At 47.1% G+C, this 16,472-nt stretch overlaps 1 pseudogene; it reads left to right on the forward strand.

Moving 5' to 3' along the window:
• The first annotated feature begins 14,053 nt into the window (after window positions 1-14,053).
• On the forward strand, window positions 14,054-15,497 carry LOC136464391 (nudix hydrolase 18, mitochondrial-like; annotated as a pseudogene).
• Window positions 15,498-16,472: the final 975 nt, after the last annotated feature.

Raw genomic sequence — 16,472 nt, forward strand, 5'->3', positions numbered from 1 at the left:
AAGTAAGATCCTAATTGCTTTCAATCTAGCAACCGGGGCATATGTTTCTCCAAAGTCAAGACCTTCAACTTGTGTATAGCCTTGTGCTACCAATCTTGCTTTGTTCCTTACTATTATCCCACCTTGATCTTGCTTGTTTCTAAAGACCCATTTGGTTATAATCACATTGTGTTCTTTTGGTCTCTCTACTAATTCCCATACTTGATTTCTTATAAAATTATTCAATTCTTCATGCATAGCATTCACCCAATCAACAACCTTCAATGCTTTATCTATCTTCTTTGGTTCAATAGATGACACAAATGAGAAATGCTCACAAAATGAAGCCAATCTTGATCTTGTTTGTACACCTCTTAAAATATCACCAATTATAGTATCCAATGGATGATCTCTTGCAATATTGGTTGGTTAGAGGATTGAAACTTGATTGCTTGCACTTGCTTGATCATAGGGTTGAGATGATGTACTAGCCACTTGATCTTGTTCATTGTCATGAGATCCACTTGTACTAGCTTGATTTGTATCATCTTGCATATTTGAGTTAGAGAGCACTTGCACTTGATCATCTTCATCATCATTCACTTGCCTAGGCCTCAATTCATCAACATCCATGTTCTTTATGGCATTTGAAAGTTGAATGCCTCTAACATCTTCCAAGTTCTCATTCTCTACTTGTGAACCCTTGGTTTCATTAAATTCAACATCATGAACTTTCTCAAGAGTACCACTATCCAAATTCCAAACTCTATATGCTTTGCTTGTAGTAGAGTAGCCAAGTAAGAATCCTTCATCACATTTCTTGTCAAACTTACCCAACCTAGTGTCTTTCTTTAAGATATAGCATTAGCAACCAAAGATCTAAAAATATGTAATGTTAGGCTTTCTACCATTCAAGAGCTCATATGGTGTCTTCTCTTTTAATGGGTGACAATAGAGGCGATTGCTACAATAGCAAGCTGTATTGATAGCTTCGGCCCAAAACGATTGACTCACATTGTACTCACTAAGCATAGACCTTGCCATATCAATGAGTGTTCTATTCTTCCTCTCAACAAGGATATTTGATTATGGAGTGTACTTGGCCGAGAATTGATGTCTAATTCCAAATTCATCACATAACTCATCAATTTTAGTATTCTTAAACTCACTACCATTGTCACTTCTAACTCTCTTGATGGTTGTTTCAAACTCATTGTGAATGTCCTTGACAAATGATTTGAAAGTTACAAACACATCACTTTTATCCACTAGAAAGAAATACCCAAGTATATCTAGTATAATCATCCACTATCACAAAGCCATATTTGTTACCACCAATGCTAGTGTATTGAGTTGGCCCAAATAAATCTATGTGCAATAACTCAAAAGCTTTACTAATGCTCATCATGCTTTTCTTAGGATGGGTGTTTCCAACTTGTTTGCCGGCTTGACAAGAGCTACAAAGCTTATCCTTTTCAAACACAACATCTTCAAGCCTCTAACCAAGTTATGCTTAACCAATCTATTCAATTGTTTCATTCCAACATGACCAAGCCTTCTATGCCATAACCAACCCATGCTAGACTTAGTGAGCAAGCATGTAGATAATTTAGCTTCACTAGCATTGAAATCAACCAAGTATAGATTCTCATATCTAAAGCCTTTGAAGATCAAATTAGAGCCATCTACACTTATGATCTCTATATCATCTACCCTAAATATGCATTTGAATCCAAGATCACACAATTGAGCCACGGATAGCAAGTTGAAGTTCAAGCTCTCTACTAGCAACATATTAGAAATACTCATGTCATTGGATATGGCAATCTTACCAAGCCCTTTGACCTTATCTTTGCCATTGTCACCAAACATAATACTATCATAACATCATTACCATTGGTGTTGATTGAGTTGAATATTCTTGCATCACCAGTCATGTGTTGAGTGCACCCACTATCAAGAACCCAATGCCTTCCTCCGGCTTTGTAATTAACCTACAAAAGAAGATCAATTCTTTTTAGGTACCCAAACTTGCTTGGGTCCTTGAAGGTTAGTTACTAAGCTCTTTGGTATCCAAATGACTTTCTTCTTTGAGCCCATCCATGGTTTACCAATGAACTTAGCCTTTACACCATTTGTACCCTTGGTAAGCATATAGAAAGAATCAAACTTAATGGAGGATACATTAGCATTTTTGCTCTTGTTTTTGCATTCATGCTCTTTATGACCAACTTGCTTGCAACTAGTGCAAAACCGACCATTGTTCTTCACAAAACTAGTCTTGTGAGGAGCAAAGGCCACCTTGTCTTTCTTGGAGGTATAGCCCAATCTCTCTTTGTAGAGAGAAGCTCTTTGGCTACCCAAGCACATAAGCAAGCGGTCCTCACCACCATAGGCCTTAGCCAAGGTATGTGTGAGCTTATTGACCTCCTTCTTGAGGTTCTCATTCTCAACTATTAGTGAGGTATCACAAGTGAGACCATTACTACTAGATGAGGTGGAAGTAGAAGTACTACAAGAAGGGTTATTAGGAGCAACAATGATAGACATAGATAATGATTCATCAATTATATCACACATTAAACCTACATCACAAGTCTCAATATATTTCTTTTTATCTTGCTCATTAAGCAAAGAGGAATGAGCCTTTTCAAGCTTTTTGTGAGCCTTACCAAACTTCTCATGGGCTTCCTCTCATGAGTTGCTTTGAGCTCATCAAGGGCTTGCTTAAGGGCTTTTACCTTCTTATTTAAGCTCTTGCATTCCTTTCTCTTAATGTCAAAGTGTTCTTTGGCATTTTCTAGCATGTCAAATAATTCATCTTTAGTTGGTTCATCATCATCACTATCACTATCATTTTTATTATCATGTACATCATCACTTCCATCATCATCATAAGTTTGTACCTTAGTGGCCTTAGCCATGAAGCACGATGGAGTGTCGAAGAGAGAAGACTTCTCATTGATAGCCATGCTTGCAAGTGCCTTCTTCTTGGTGGTCTTGTCATCATCGCTATCATCATCATCACTTGAGGAGGCATCACTATCCCAAGTGACCACATATGAACCACCCTTCTTCTTCTTGAAGGTCATCTTGTCATTCTTCTCTTTCTTTTCCTTCTTGTCCTTCTTCTTGTTCTTCTTGTTGTCATCATCATTGTCGCTATTGTATGGACATTGAGCAACACGATGATCTTTGCTTCCACATTTGAAGCACCTTCTTGACTCTTCCTTGTTCTTGGATAAAGATTTCTTTCTTCTACCATGGTACCCTTTCTTCATCATGAACTTGCCAAATTTCTTGACAAAGAGAGCCATCTTCTCATCATCAACATCATCATCCCATGAGCCATCATCTTCACTTGATGTTTCTTGCTTTGCCTTGCCCTTGGATGATGTGGCCTTGAATGCCACACTCTTCTTCTTCTCATCCTTCTACTCATCTTTCTTCTCCTTTTCTTCCTTCTCATCATCATCATCTCTATATGTATCATCGGTCATTATATCTCCCAACACTTGGTTTAGTGTCATGGTGTCCAAACCGCTCCTCACTAGAATAGTGACCAATGTACCAAATCTTGAAGGCAAACATCTCAAGAACTTATGGGAGAAGTCCTTGTCCTTCACCTCTTCTCCAAGTGCTTTGAGATCATTGACAAGCACTTGAAGCCTATGAAACATCTCCGGCACACTCTCATCCTCCTTCATCTTGAAGCTTGCAAACTTCTCTTTGAGAATGTATACCTTTGCACCCTTCATGGCTTGAGTGCCCTCAAATGATTCTTCCAACTTCTTCTAAGCCTCATGAGCCATCTCATTATTCTTGATTTGCTCAAATATTCTCTCATCAATTGCATCATGAGTGGCACTTAGAGCAATGTCATTATTTTGGAGAAGCACTTCTTTAATCACGGTGGGATTCTCTGGATCACCAATCTCAATTTTGGTTTCTACCACCTTTCACACTTTTTTATTGATTGACTTAATATGTGTGGTCATCTTTGATTTCCAATACGGATAATTTGTGCCATCAAATTAGGGTGGCTTCTTGGTGTTGTTGATTTGAGCCATTTTTACATAAAAGGTTGTTAAGCCTCAAATCACGGTGACCTTGGCTCCGATACCACTTGAAAGGTCCTAATGGCTAGAGGGGGGTAAATAGCCTATTAAGAATTTCTACAACAACACTTAACAAACTGGTAAGATAATTATGAGGCGAAGCAAGTGTTGCCCTAGCCTACTAAAATAGCAAGCCACCTACCACAATTCTAGTTTGTATAGTTTCTATCCATACAAAAGCTATGACACTATACTAAGTTAATGTGTTCTCAAAGGCTAACTAAAGAGCCACACTAACCAAACTAACAAGCTCTCACAACTAGCTAGCTACACTAAAGAGCTTGACAACTAGTTTGTGGTAAAGTAAAGAGAGTGAGCAATTTGTTTATACCGCCGTGTCGAGGAAGGAGCCAATTAATCACAAGAATAAATACCAATGAAGACCAATCACCTCGGAATCAAATAATGAACACAATGATTTTTTACCGAGGTTCACTTGCTTGCCGGTAAGCTACTCCTCGTTGTGGCGATTCACTCACTTGGAGGTTCACGTGCTAATTGGCATCACACGCCAAACCCTCGATAGGGTGCCGCACAACCAACACAAGATGAGGATCACATAAGCCATGAGCAATTCACTAGAGTACCTTTTGGCTCTCCGCCAGGGAAAGGTCGAGAACCTCTCACAATCACCATGATCAGAGCCAGAGACAATCATCACCCTCCGCTCAATGATTCTCGCTGCTCTAAGTCATCTAGGTGGTGGCAACCACCAAGAGTAACAAGTGAATCCCACAGCAAAACACGAACACCAAGTGCCTCTAGATGCAAACACTCAAGCAATGCACTTGGATTCTCTCCCAATCTCACAAAGATGATGAATAAATGATGGAGATGAGCGGGAGGGCTTTGGCTAAGCTCACAAGGATGCTATGTCAATACAAATGGCCAAGAGAGTGAGCTTGAGCCAGCCATGGGACTTAAATAGAGGCCCCCATAAAATAGAGCCGTTGTGCTCCTTCACTGGGCACAACACGGGGTGACCGGACACTGGACCTCAGTGTCCGGTCATGCAATGCGTGCCACATGCCCCCTCTCTTTAAATGTTGATCGCCCGATCTCAACGGTCAAGTGATGACCGGACGTAGTAGCTCAAAGTGACCGGATGCTGAACCCCAGCGTCCGGTCGTTTCCAGTAAGCATCTAGAGACGACTTTTCACGATCGAACGTGTCCGGTCATGCTTGATCGGACTCACCCAGCGTCCGGTCACACAGCGACTCCCCTATGCATGACCATGTTAGTGTGACCAAACGTAGCCAGCCAGCGTTCGGTTGTTTCAGCGCCAACGTCCGGTCGACGACCGATGCTGCGCTTCTTCTGCTGCTACTGACCAGACATGTCGGTCCTTCAGACACCAGCGTCCGGTCACTTACAGTGATCTTCGTCTTTTCTATCTAGGGTGCCAGTGGCACCGGCGGACTGTACGCACACTACGAGCGGACACTCCGCTGGTGAAGTTCCTAACCCTTGCTCAAATATGCCAACCACCAAGTGTATCACTTTGTGCACATGTGTTAGCATATTTTCACAAATGTTTTTAAGGGTGTTAGCACTCCACTAGATCCTAAATGCACATGCAATGAGTTAGAGCATCTAGTGGCACTTTGATAACCATATTTCGATACGAGTTTCACCCCTCTTAATAGTACGGCTATCGAACCTAAACGTGATCACACTCGCTAAGTGTTTAGATCACCAAAACAAAATGGCTCCTACCATTTATACCTTTGCCTTGAGCCTTTTGTTTTTATGTTTCTTCTTTTCAAGTCCTAGCACTTGATCATCACCATGGCATCACCATCATCATGTCATGATCTTCATTTGCTTTACCACTTGAAATGTGCTACCTATCTGATGATCACTTGATAAACTAGGTTAGTACTTAGGGTTTTATCAATTCACCAAAACCAAACTAGAGCTTTCACCAACTCAAGTGTACAACCACCTGACGAAGTGGAGGCAGAAGTTGTCTAGGGTCTGTAATCTCAAGGACCTAAGTGGGGCACTATGGGATAGTGACACCAATGCTATCATTCTTGAGCAGGAGCACTACCTTGTCCACTGCAAGGTAGAACTTTGATTTCTTTTCCTATGTCTCCTTGTACCTGTTTTTCAATTACTTGTCTAAAACTCTACCCTCCCCCCTTAATATAGGACCATCCTAAAGATGCAGAGTTTTTAAACTGCCTTATAAGGTTCTACACTGAGATGGAGTTCATCTTTAGCCATGCTATGGCCACTAGTAGGTTTGCACTTGCTTCTGGTGAAGCCCTAGGGGCCAACCAGGCTGATAGTGTTGCTTCGAAGGTAGAGGGTCCTTCCTCTACCCATGTGCCAGCTGAGAAGACCCACACTGATGTAGGATGCAGTAGCAAGGCCACAGAGCTCCTCTCCTCAGTTATGGGTGGAAAGAGGAAGAGAGACGACTTCAGTGAGGATGAGATGCTTATGTTGACCAACATGTCTGATGTTGTCAACAATATTGCCAATGCTCTTAGGGAGACTGGAGCAGCCCATGTTGATACTAACCTCTACCTTGATGTGATGGAGATGCATGGCTTTACTGAGGAGGCACTGATAGTTGCCTACACCTACCTGCTAGAAAACAAGGCCCAAGGCAGGGACTTTGTAGGCATGAGTGGCAGCCATAGGGACATTTGGCTTAGGAACTACCTGGCCAAAAACTACTACATGTAGTTCCTGTACATGTTGGCAAGCTGTGCATTGAGAGGGTTGACTGTCGAGATGTATAGTTCCTCCATCTTCCTCACCCACTCTCTCTCTTTTGACTACAGTTGAGCTATAGGTATTTTGTGCAGGTTACTTGGCTAACCCACACTTGTCCTTTTGGGTTCTTTCTTAGGAGGGTGGCTAACAATATGTGCTAGAGGGCACCATGGTAGGCATTTGAGCCTAGAACTGTTGGGCAGAACATGTTGTTGTAAATGACAATTTGTAGCCTCTGTTTGCTACTTTATTTGAGACCACTTGATGTTTAATCTCTTACTTGTGAACTGTTTGATTTGTTTCTTTGCATTATTGGTAACTGTGGGGATTTTAAATGGCCTATGATGCAAAATTTGTACATGAGGTGGCTGCCTTGTTTACTTGATTCTTATGATTTGTTATATATGTCATCAAATCCACGTGACACATCCATTTCCTAGCAACAACCCCTTCTTTCTTGTGCTGATGGCAGTGAATGGACGTGCACATGAGTTCCATGACAGCCATGACCTTGGATTTGTACTTGTTTGGTTCTTCTATTGCCTGTAGTTTGTAACTTGTTGTTCTACTGGTTTTTTATTTGTAAGGCAGCCACCAATGATTTAGCCATTGAATTACAACACCAGATTTTAAAGCTAAGGCCAATCTTTTCTTACAATGCCTGTGATGTCATAACTGTTGATTTGAACTTGATGATGCTGGTCATCTGTGAGGGACTTGAGATCAATGATTTGTTTCATCACAAACCATAGATCTTCAAGTTCCACACTCATGTCTAGTTTCATGCATTATATTTGACTAAGGCTAAACCACTGTTTTATTTCACAGAAATTGCCAGTTGCTATATTGTTTTCTATGGGAAGACTCCTGGGATTTACCTCACTTGGCATGAGTGCAACAAACAAGTTTTTGGGGAGAGAAATGCTATATACAAGAAGTATAGTAACTATGAGTAGATTGTTAGAGATTTTCAGATATCAGTGAGACATATGAATTCATCTGTGGCAGCAACAACTCACCTCCCCTATGATCCGGTTCCTCAGAATGCTTTTGCTCAAATCATTACTCCTTCTGATGGTAATGGTAAACCTGGTTGATGGAAGAATGTGTTAATCACCTCACTTGTTATCTTGATGTTTGGACTATGGATGAAGGTGGGCAATACTGGGCACTACAACTGCCCCACTTAGGTCTGTGATGACTACAACTAGATGATGGATGAGCTGCCCCACTTACTAATTTGTGTAATCCATTTCTGTTACCTATCTCCTATCTGTTCTTCTAGTACTATCACTTACTAATTAGACTGTTGATGTTATTATTTTGCCTTGCTTCATTGATACTATGTAGAGTAGCTATGACTCCATGGTTAACTTGTCTGAGGCCTAGTGCTTTTACTAATTGTATGGTTTAATTATTCAAACATGTTGTAATGGATCTCTAATTCTTGATCATTCCATTGCTATATCTGTATTTTTGCATTCTGATTATGGGCCTGGCTGAGACAGCCAACAACCAAACACAATCTTGGTTTGGTAGTTGAAGTTAGTTGGCTTCTTAGCCCGGCTGCATGGTTGGAACCAAACACAATTCCAAATGGGCCTGGTCCGTTTCATACTCCATGCCAAACATGAGTTGTTGCACCACTTGGGGCAGATCTGGATTGGCCTGGGTTCGACGGACGGCCGAGCCGGCCTCAGCCACCCTCTCAAACACGCCCATAGACGACGATGACGACACATCCAAGGCACGATCGACATGACCTGAAACCGAAAGGAAACAAAGCGGAGATACACCCGCAACAACTGATCGAACAGCTGCACGCATGCCTGTACGGTGGCCCCAGCTTGGGCTTTAGCTTATCTTTCAGCATTCACTAGCTAGCAGCTACCGGCCGGCTGGGCTATCCTGCCATCAATCTCGATCGCCTCCATCATTGCATGCCCGCGGTGGCGGAGACCGTGCACGACGCCAACAGGCCCAGATCGGCATGCCTGGCCGGCTGGCCGGGATCAACTTTTGGCACGCATGGCCTGTCGAGAGCACAGAACCCGGCCGCGCCGTCGATTGGTCGCCACGGCGACGGCGGTGTTTAATTCGATTCCGGTGGGTGGAGCTGCAGGCCGGGATCGGCCGGCCGCGCGCACGTCCGCGTCGGTCGCGCCGCTGGGTCGCAGCGCCGCGCGGCATGTCCCCCTGACCGATCTGATGAACGGCTGGCTTGCTCCCCTGCATGACGACGCGATATGATCGATCGCTAGCTCGCTGTCACGTCTGCTCTCGATCGAAATGCTAGCACACCCGCGTGTATTGCTCCGCGCTGCCACCAGCGAATTCGGCAAAGATTTCGCGCGCACAGGGTCGTCAGCGTCACACTCGATCGATCACATCGTGCTTGCTTTGGTGCGGTTTTGGTGATTGTTTTCTTGCAACTTCGTAGCCATTTACCGGATTCAAGGAAGGAAGACTGACCGGATGAGGACTAGCTGCTATGCCCGACTGCCACCGACCCCTAGCTGCGGGAAACTCCAACGATTGCTTTGTGCGCGCCTTTAGGCTTTATGGCCCCGGACCTGGCTGCAACATAGCCACCAGTTTTCATGGGCGTGTACACGAACTATGCACGATTTCTACTCTATGCCGCAACGTCAGTGACAACGCCAGAAATGACGACAGATCATCGTCGCACACTCGCACCCATGGAGCAAATGCATTACTCGCACGTGCGTCTCGTCGTCAGTACGTAACGGCTTTTCACATCCTACTGGCCGGGAGACGTAATGACGGCTAAGGGGTATTAGATAGTACGTACACACGGTGGCCAAAAGGCCAACCGATCGAAGAGTCTAGTACCGCGCGTGTGTGTGTGTATTTACTATTGGCATGTTCGGGAGGCCGTATCGTATCGTGGATTATTTACTGCTGGCTGGTTTGGTGTGAGAGAAAAACACTGTTTCCGGCTGGAAATTTACGATCGTTTACGAGCAAGCGGACAGGCTGTATAATTGTTGCATGCGCCATTGCTAACCAATGCAAGTTCGTTTGATCCAAGAGCCTTCCAAAGGGGAAGAACGTCGGCAGCCAGCAGTGCGTTTGAATTGGTGTCTCATCGGCCGGCGGCTGCGCAACTGTTCCAGTTCTCCACATCCACAAGTAAGCAAAAGCCAAAAGGAGAACCGGGCACAGCACAACACAGAACACATACAGTAGTGAGCACATACATGTGGCGTGGGCACCACGAGCATGCATAGCTAGCAATAGCATAACCAGCAGGGGCCGATGATGCAACTTGCTTCGCAAGCATGATCACTGAACACAAATGGTTTACTTACTTCCACGTACGTATAATAAATCAATAATAAACAAAGCTAGCATCACCTCGGGCAACACGCGCAGCAGCGACGTCAGTGACGATGTGAATATGTGAATTGTGATAGACAAAGGAATGGAGTGATACTATACGAGAGAGCTAGCGAGCATGCCGGCCGCAGCCATGCATGGAAAAGATGGACTTGGCCATGCGCCCATGGACTTTCAGGTTGTCAACTAAGGCAAGGAAGCGCCATCATTCTGCCTGATACGCAGGTGATAGGAGGAGGAGAGCTGGGCTGGGCAGCGGAGAGTGCGTGTGCGTGCATATGCGCGTACGCGCCGGTTTGGACGACGCTCGGCCGACGACGACGAGAGCTGCGACTGCAAGAGAAGCAGCTGCGAAGGGCGGGTTACGTTCGCGCGGCCATACTCGCCCTGCAGATACGCGCTTTTGTTCGCTATCATCTGCTAATAGATCCACGATCTCAGGGCCGGGACGGGGGGCATGGGCATCTTCTGCTCTGACCTTGGTGGACACGGTCTATATGAACCGGCGATGTCGACCTGATTGGATCGGATGATGGTGATGCTTCCTCTGGGTGGTGGTTATTTGTCTTTTTTTTTCATGGCTACAAAGAAGGTTATGGAACAAAACAAAAACGATAATGATATGGTGTGGGCATCCGCCCCGTCCGGACGAACCCGCACACGGGAACGACTCGACGTGCCCTTGCGCCTTATCTCATCCTATCCGTGACCCGCTGCGCCCACTCGCTCGCTCCACTCGCCCGCTCTCCCCCCTGTCGTCGGGTATCGATATTAGGGATACCCAAAGCAAGGAAGTTAGCGCCCACGCTGACTTCCCCAGATGGCTCGAGACGTATTAAAAGGTCTCGCCCGACCCCAAGGCAACGGGCTCCGTCTCGCCCGACCCCAAGGACGCGGGTTCCGTCTCGTTCAAGGCCGCGGGCTCCATCTTGCCCGACCTCGAGGCCGCGGGTTCCGTCTCGCCCGGCCCAAAGGACGCAGTTTCCGTCTCGCCCAAGGTCGCGGGCTCCGTCTCACCCGACCTCGAGGGCGCGGGTTCCGTCTCGTCCGACGGGGACCCATACCGCTACCAACCACTCTAGGTCCAAGCGTATGGGCCTGGGTCAAAACTCTAATGCCAGGGAAGATACTGGCACGCCTCGATGTAACTCGTGGCCATGACGGGCCATACTTGGGGATTCACATCAAGAACAGTGTCGGACGTGCCGGTATTGTTCTGCCTAATCCTCGTACGGACGCTGACAGGCGTGTCAGTTCACCACGACGTCCATCGGGACAGAGTGGAACGCATTGACCGGCAGATGATGTCTGCCCATGGCACCAGTGACGAACAGGGCCGCGACATGGAGCCACCCTTGTTGACACCTACAAGATCGGTGGGACCCACATAAAGGAGAAGAAGGACCCGACAATCATGGAAGCCTTCTTCTCTCTCTCGTTCTTCCCTTTTTTCTCCTCTGTAACCCGCGCATTTCCTTCATCTATAAAAGGGGAAACAGGACGCCCCATGAAAGGGGGATGGGGACACAAGAGCACGACAAGAGCACACGGCTAAGCGGCAAGCGAGCTCTCAGCACCCGTTCACTCCTTCTACCAGAGACTTGGGATCCTCTCCCTCTCTCGTCTGTTTGTAACCTCTACTATAAACCATGTGCCAGTTACACGAGCAGCAGCGAACTGGACATAAGGACGTTCCGTCTGAACCAGTATAAACCCTTGTATCCTCTTAGCATACCATCCGAGCCAGACGCGCAAATAGAAATTTACTTGTCGGTGGTCTGAAAACACCGACACCTCTCCTCCGCTTCCACTCTGCCGTGTCGCACGCCGTTCTCTGGGCCAGGTCGTTGCCGCCCCTCCCTCCCTCCCCCCTCTGCGACCTCCATGCGACCCTCACCGGAGACGAGGACTACGGCGGCGGCTCCGACGAGGTAGGTCGATTCTTCTTTGGATCTGAACCCTCCTCCACCTCCTCCTCCTCTGGATCTGAGGGACACGAGAGTGGTTAGAGTTTCGGCGAGCTCTGGGGTCCTATTCCCTCCTTCCTCCGGTGAGCTCGAAGGTGATGGGCCAGGGGCTGTTTGTACACTTTTTGTTATTTCTCCCGTGTTGCAATGGGTGTTTGGGATGTTGTAACAGATGATTTTTGAATGTTGCAATGGGATTTTTGGGTCATTGCAACAGATAATTTTGCGATGTTGTAGTACTACTGCTTGAGATGTTGTAGTACATAAATTTTGATGTTGTAGCACATAATTTTCGATGTTGTAGTACATGTCTTTTGATGTTACAGTGCATATTTTTTTATGTTGCAATACATTTTTTCATTGTTGCAGTACATATTTTTGATGTTGTAGTGTATGTTTTTCAATGTTGCACTACATATTTTTTCGATGTTGTAGTATTTACAACCCGATATTACACTACATAGTTTTTCCATATGTTTTGCAATATTGCAGTTGAAGTGTTTCATGCTCTTTTTAGGACAGGAGCGCGGTGGGAGAACGGTGCGCGTTGGGGAACGGGGGACAGGGGCGCGGTGAGGAGCGGAGGACAGGGGGCGGGTTCCATTCTATACACGGGGGAGGGCGGGGTTCCGTCCGCGGGGGGCGGGCAGGGTTCCATAAGGGACCGGCGTCCGGACGCACTCCCGCGCCGGACGTCCGGACGCTAGAATCACCCAACGTACATGGAAAGAGGCTTTACAATAGAATTCTTGTGGCTCATAAGCTAGTGATCCTCCTGATAGGTACGTGTATCAGCTCCTACCTGATTTTGTGAATTACGGCTACTTTCAAACTACTTATTGATATATCCTCTTAATTTATTGTGTTTCTATTAAGAATTGACTGTATATCTGCTTATAGGTCTTATTTGTTTGTCTTATAAGCTGTACTTTTTCAGCGAACGAACGATGTTTTTCTCTCACAACAAATCAGCCAACAGTTCTTTTCAGCCTGGCTTATCAGCTAAGCGAACAGGGCCATAGTCCATGGTGATGTCTCAATGGAAAGCAACAGTGGTTGCTGGTGGTTTAATACAACAAAACTTTGAAAGGATTCTAGTATATGTAGTAGATATTGGCTATTCATAAAATTCCAACCCCTGTGTTCTAGATAGAAAAGGACATGATTTAGATCAACCAATTCACACACCAATTTTCTAGATTCTAGAAGATAAACCGAAAGGTTCCCAACCTTTTAGAACTAGTGTGCAAAAGTAGTTTTTGATCTTGTTAAATCTCTTACATATGTATGCTAGCTTCCCAAAATCATTACATGTGAAATCTATTATACCTTTGGTACAATCATAGAGTTGTGGGTTCATGCATGGCTTAATCTATCTGTGAGATTTCACATTCTATCTAGTGTATGTATTTTAAATATAAAAAATGTTACTGCCGTCGGTAGCTGATGTGGATGCCGATTATCTAAAAGAACTAAATTAAATGTGGGTGTCAAGACAACGTCAGAAGTTGAAAAATTATGAAACATAATTAAATTCTTGCAATAAATAACTCTGACTATTATTCTTTTATGTACACACATCAAAGCCGGATTTGTGGCTTACCCAAAGAGAACTCTTATCCAGATTAAAACCGAAAATAACATGTGGTCTAGTAAAATAAATCACCATTATTTATTAGTAGAGAAGTCTAGAATGCCAATCAGCCTCCTGTTCGGCTTACCCCATATTTGACTTGTTCAGCTTCTTTTTTTAGCCGGAACAGTGTTTTTCTCTCACAATAATTCATCCGGAACAATGTTTTTTAGCCAGTTTCAGCCAAAATTCTGCCCGCCGATCGGGCCGACTTTTCACAGAAGTAAAAAATATCCAACAAACTAATAAAGCCTTGTACGAAAACTGAACATATCTGATTCAGACCAGCGCTGGTTGGAGTGAAAACTCCACGGACCAATCTGAGGCTGAGGCAACGCCACAGAAGATCCGACCCGCTCGGCTTGTCCACGTCGGCAGCCAGTCCTCGCGTCCATACTCCAGGCCCACGCATGTTACTCAGTTTAAAGTTAATCACTCGGCACCTACACCACCAACAGCATTCCATCGACTTGACACGCTATAAAATCCCATGATCCCCAGCTCCATGGCCGCAAACCAGCAGCTGCAGCATCATCATCGTTCCATCCATCTGTCCCACTCTCCGGGCTCCTGCTCCAACCCGGGCATCCGCTTCAGCAGCAAGCAAGCCCGAGAACGAAGCAGCATCCATGGCCGTGCTGGTTGCGAGGCAGGGGCGCGAGCTGCAGCGGTACAGCCAGAGCACCGGTGGGCGCATCGTGGTGGGCTGCATCCCGTACCGCGTGCGGCCATGCGACGGCGAGCTGGAGGTGCTGGTGATCACGTCCCAGAAGGGGCACGGCATGATGTTCCCCAAGGGCGGGTGGGAGGTGGACGAGTCCATGGACGAGGCCGCCCGGCGCGAGGCCCTCGAGGAGGCCGGCGTCCTCGGCGACACCGAGCCGGTCCTCGGCTGCTGGCACTACAAGAGCCGCCGCTACGTGGACCAGGCCTACGAGGGGTTCATGTTCCCACTCCGCGTCGCCGACGAGCTCCACCAGTGGCCCGAGATGGCGTCCCGCAAGCGCACCTGGGTGAGTTCTCCTTCTCCTGCAGACCAATCCGTTGCTCGCGTCACTGCACACACCGGCTCCCAATGCACAAAACCAATTCATATAAACATGTCATCTGACCGTGCACTCGGGATTGAATGGAACAGGCAGCGGTGCAGCAGGTGATGGACGGGTGCCCGCACTGGTGGATGCGCGAGGCGCTGGAGCGGCTCGTCGCGCGGCGCGCCGTGCTGCAGTCTGCTCTCTGATCCTCATCGATCGGGGCAACAAAGAGGCGGAGAGGAGCTCGCTCGCGGCGGGTCCGGCGAGAAAGGACCGGCAGCGCGAGCCACCACGGTAGCGTGTGCGCACGCCACGGCTCTCTCTCGGTGCAGCGGCAGGCCGGCCGGCCCCGGCGTCCCGGGGCTAGGATTTGGTCGCCCTCACCGGGGAGTCGACGGCGAACCGCGCGGCTTAGCGTTCTGGCGGTGCTTTCTTGACCCCCTGAGGGCTGAGGCCGGAGTCGTCGCTGGCAAATAAATCAATTTTTTTTAGCGGGTAAATGATTGAACGACGAAGTGTAAACAAAACCAGACCTGGATTCGTAGGGAAAGGAAGAGAACAGCAGCGCAAAAACAGCTCACGATTCTTTCGAGTAACTGCAAAAAATGTAAATTTTAGTAGTAACTCGTTTCTCGTACGAGGAGCTGTTCAATTGAAGAGAGAAAAAGTTTCACACATGCTGCTACTCTGCTACTGCTCAATTACTACTCGTGCTACTGCTCAATTAAGCGGTAAAGTTGCTCAGGGACAGCAACATCTCGAGGTACTCGCAGCATCTCCAATTTGCTGCCGAAAACATGCAAGAACTGGATCCTTGGCTTGGCTGGCGTTCAGTGACCAGATTTCCAGATCAGACGAACACACAATTCGCGATTCGTTTCGCAATGTCCATCCACCCAGGAGCCAGGAATAGGAACCCACACCACACCGTGCCAGAAACTGACCTGTCGATCCGGTCCCGAGCAGCGACAGGTCCTGGGCCCGACGGGGCCCTGCTCGCCCATCACGCAGCTGTCAGCCGTGCGCCGGGGGACGTCGCGCTCGCTGATTTTTCTAAAGCGTGAGTGGCCCGCCGATAAGAACGGGGCGGGGTCATGTGCGTGCGCCCGCGTTTCGCTGCCGCCATGAGTAAACTACTACTGCTCCGGCGAACGGCGACACCCCCTCCGCCGCTGATGCTATGGCCCTCCGATTTTAGTTTGCCGTGGAGACTGACTTGACCCGGGCACACCCGCCGGGACAATAATAATAGCACCGGATTTGTCTCTGGGTCGGTAAAAATTATTGCGACGGGTCGGCAGGCTGACGAAGCAATTTTATTAAACGGGCGATGATTAATCTGGAAGCCACTAGGTGGTGTCCACGTGTGCTTGGGGGCGCCGTTTTGTCAAAGCGTTAGGTGACGCGCGGCTGAGATGGACGTGAACCGTGAAACCCAGTGACAAGTCGTCGCCTGTGCAGTGCAGATCGGATAAAAAAAAACACTGCCTAGCGCCCACGGAATTTTTGGCCGCGTCGGACGCCACGCGAGCGAGACGGATGAGGACCGGGCCGCGCGCTCGGCGCTTTGGTTTGCCGCTCCCGTGGACGCGACGACCCCTCGTCGGCTACTCGTGGTTTCCGGGTTGCGGCGCTTGTTCGCGAGCGGCGGT

The sequence above is a fragment of the Miscanthus floridulus genome, chromosome 7 (genome assembly GCF_019320115.1).
Source record: "Miscanthus floridulus cultivar M001 chromosome 7, ASM1932011v1, whole genome shotgun sequence".
Taxonomy (NCBI): Eukaryota; Viridiplantae; Streptophyta; class Magnoliopsida; order Poales; family Poaceae; genus Miscanthus; species Miscanthus floridulus.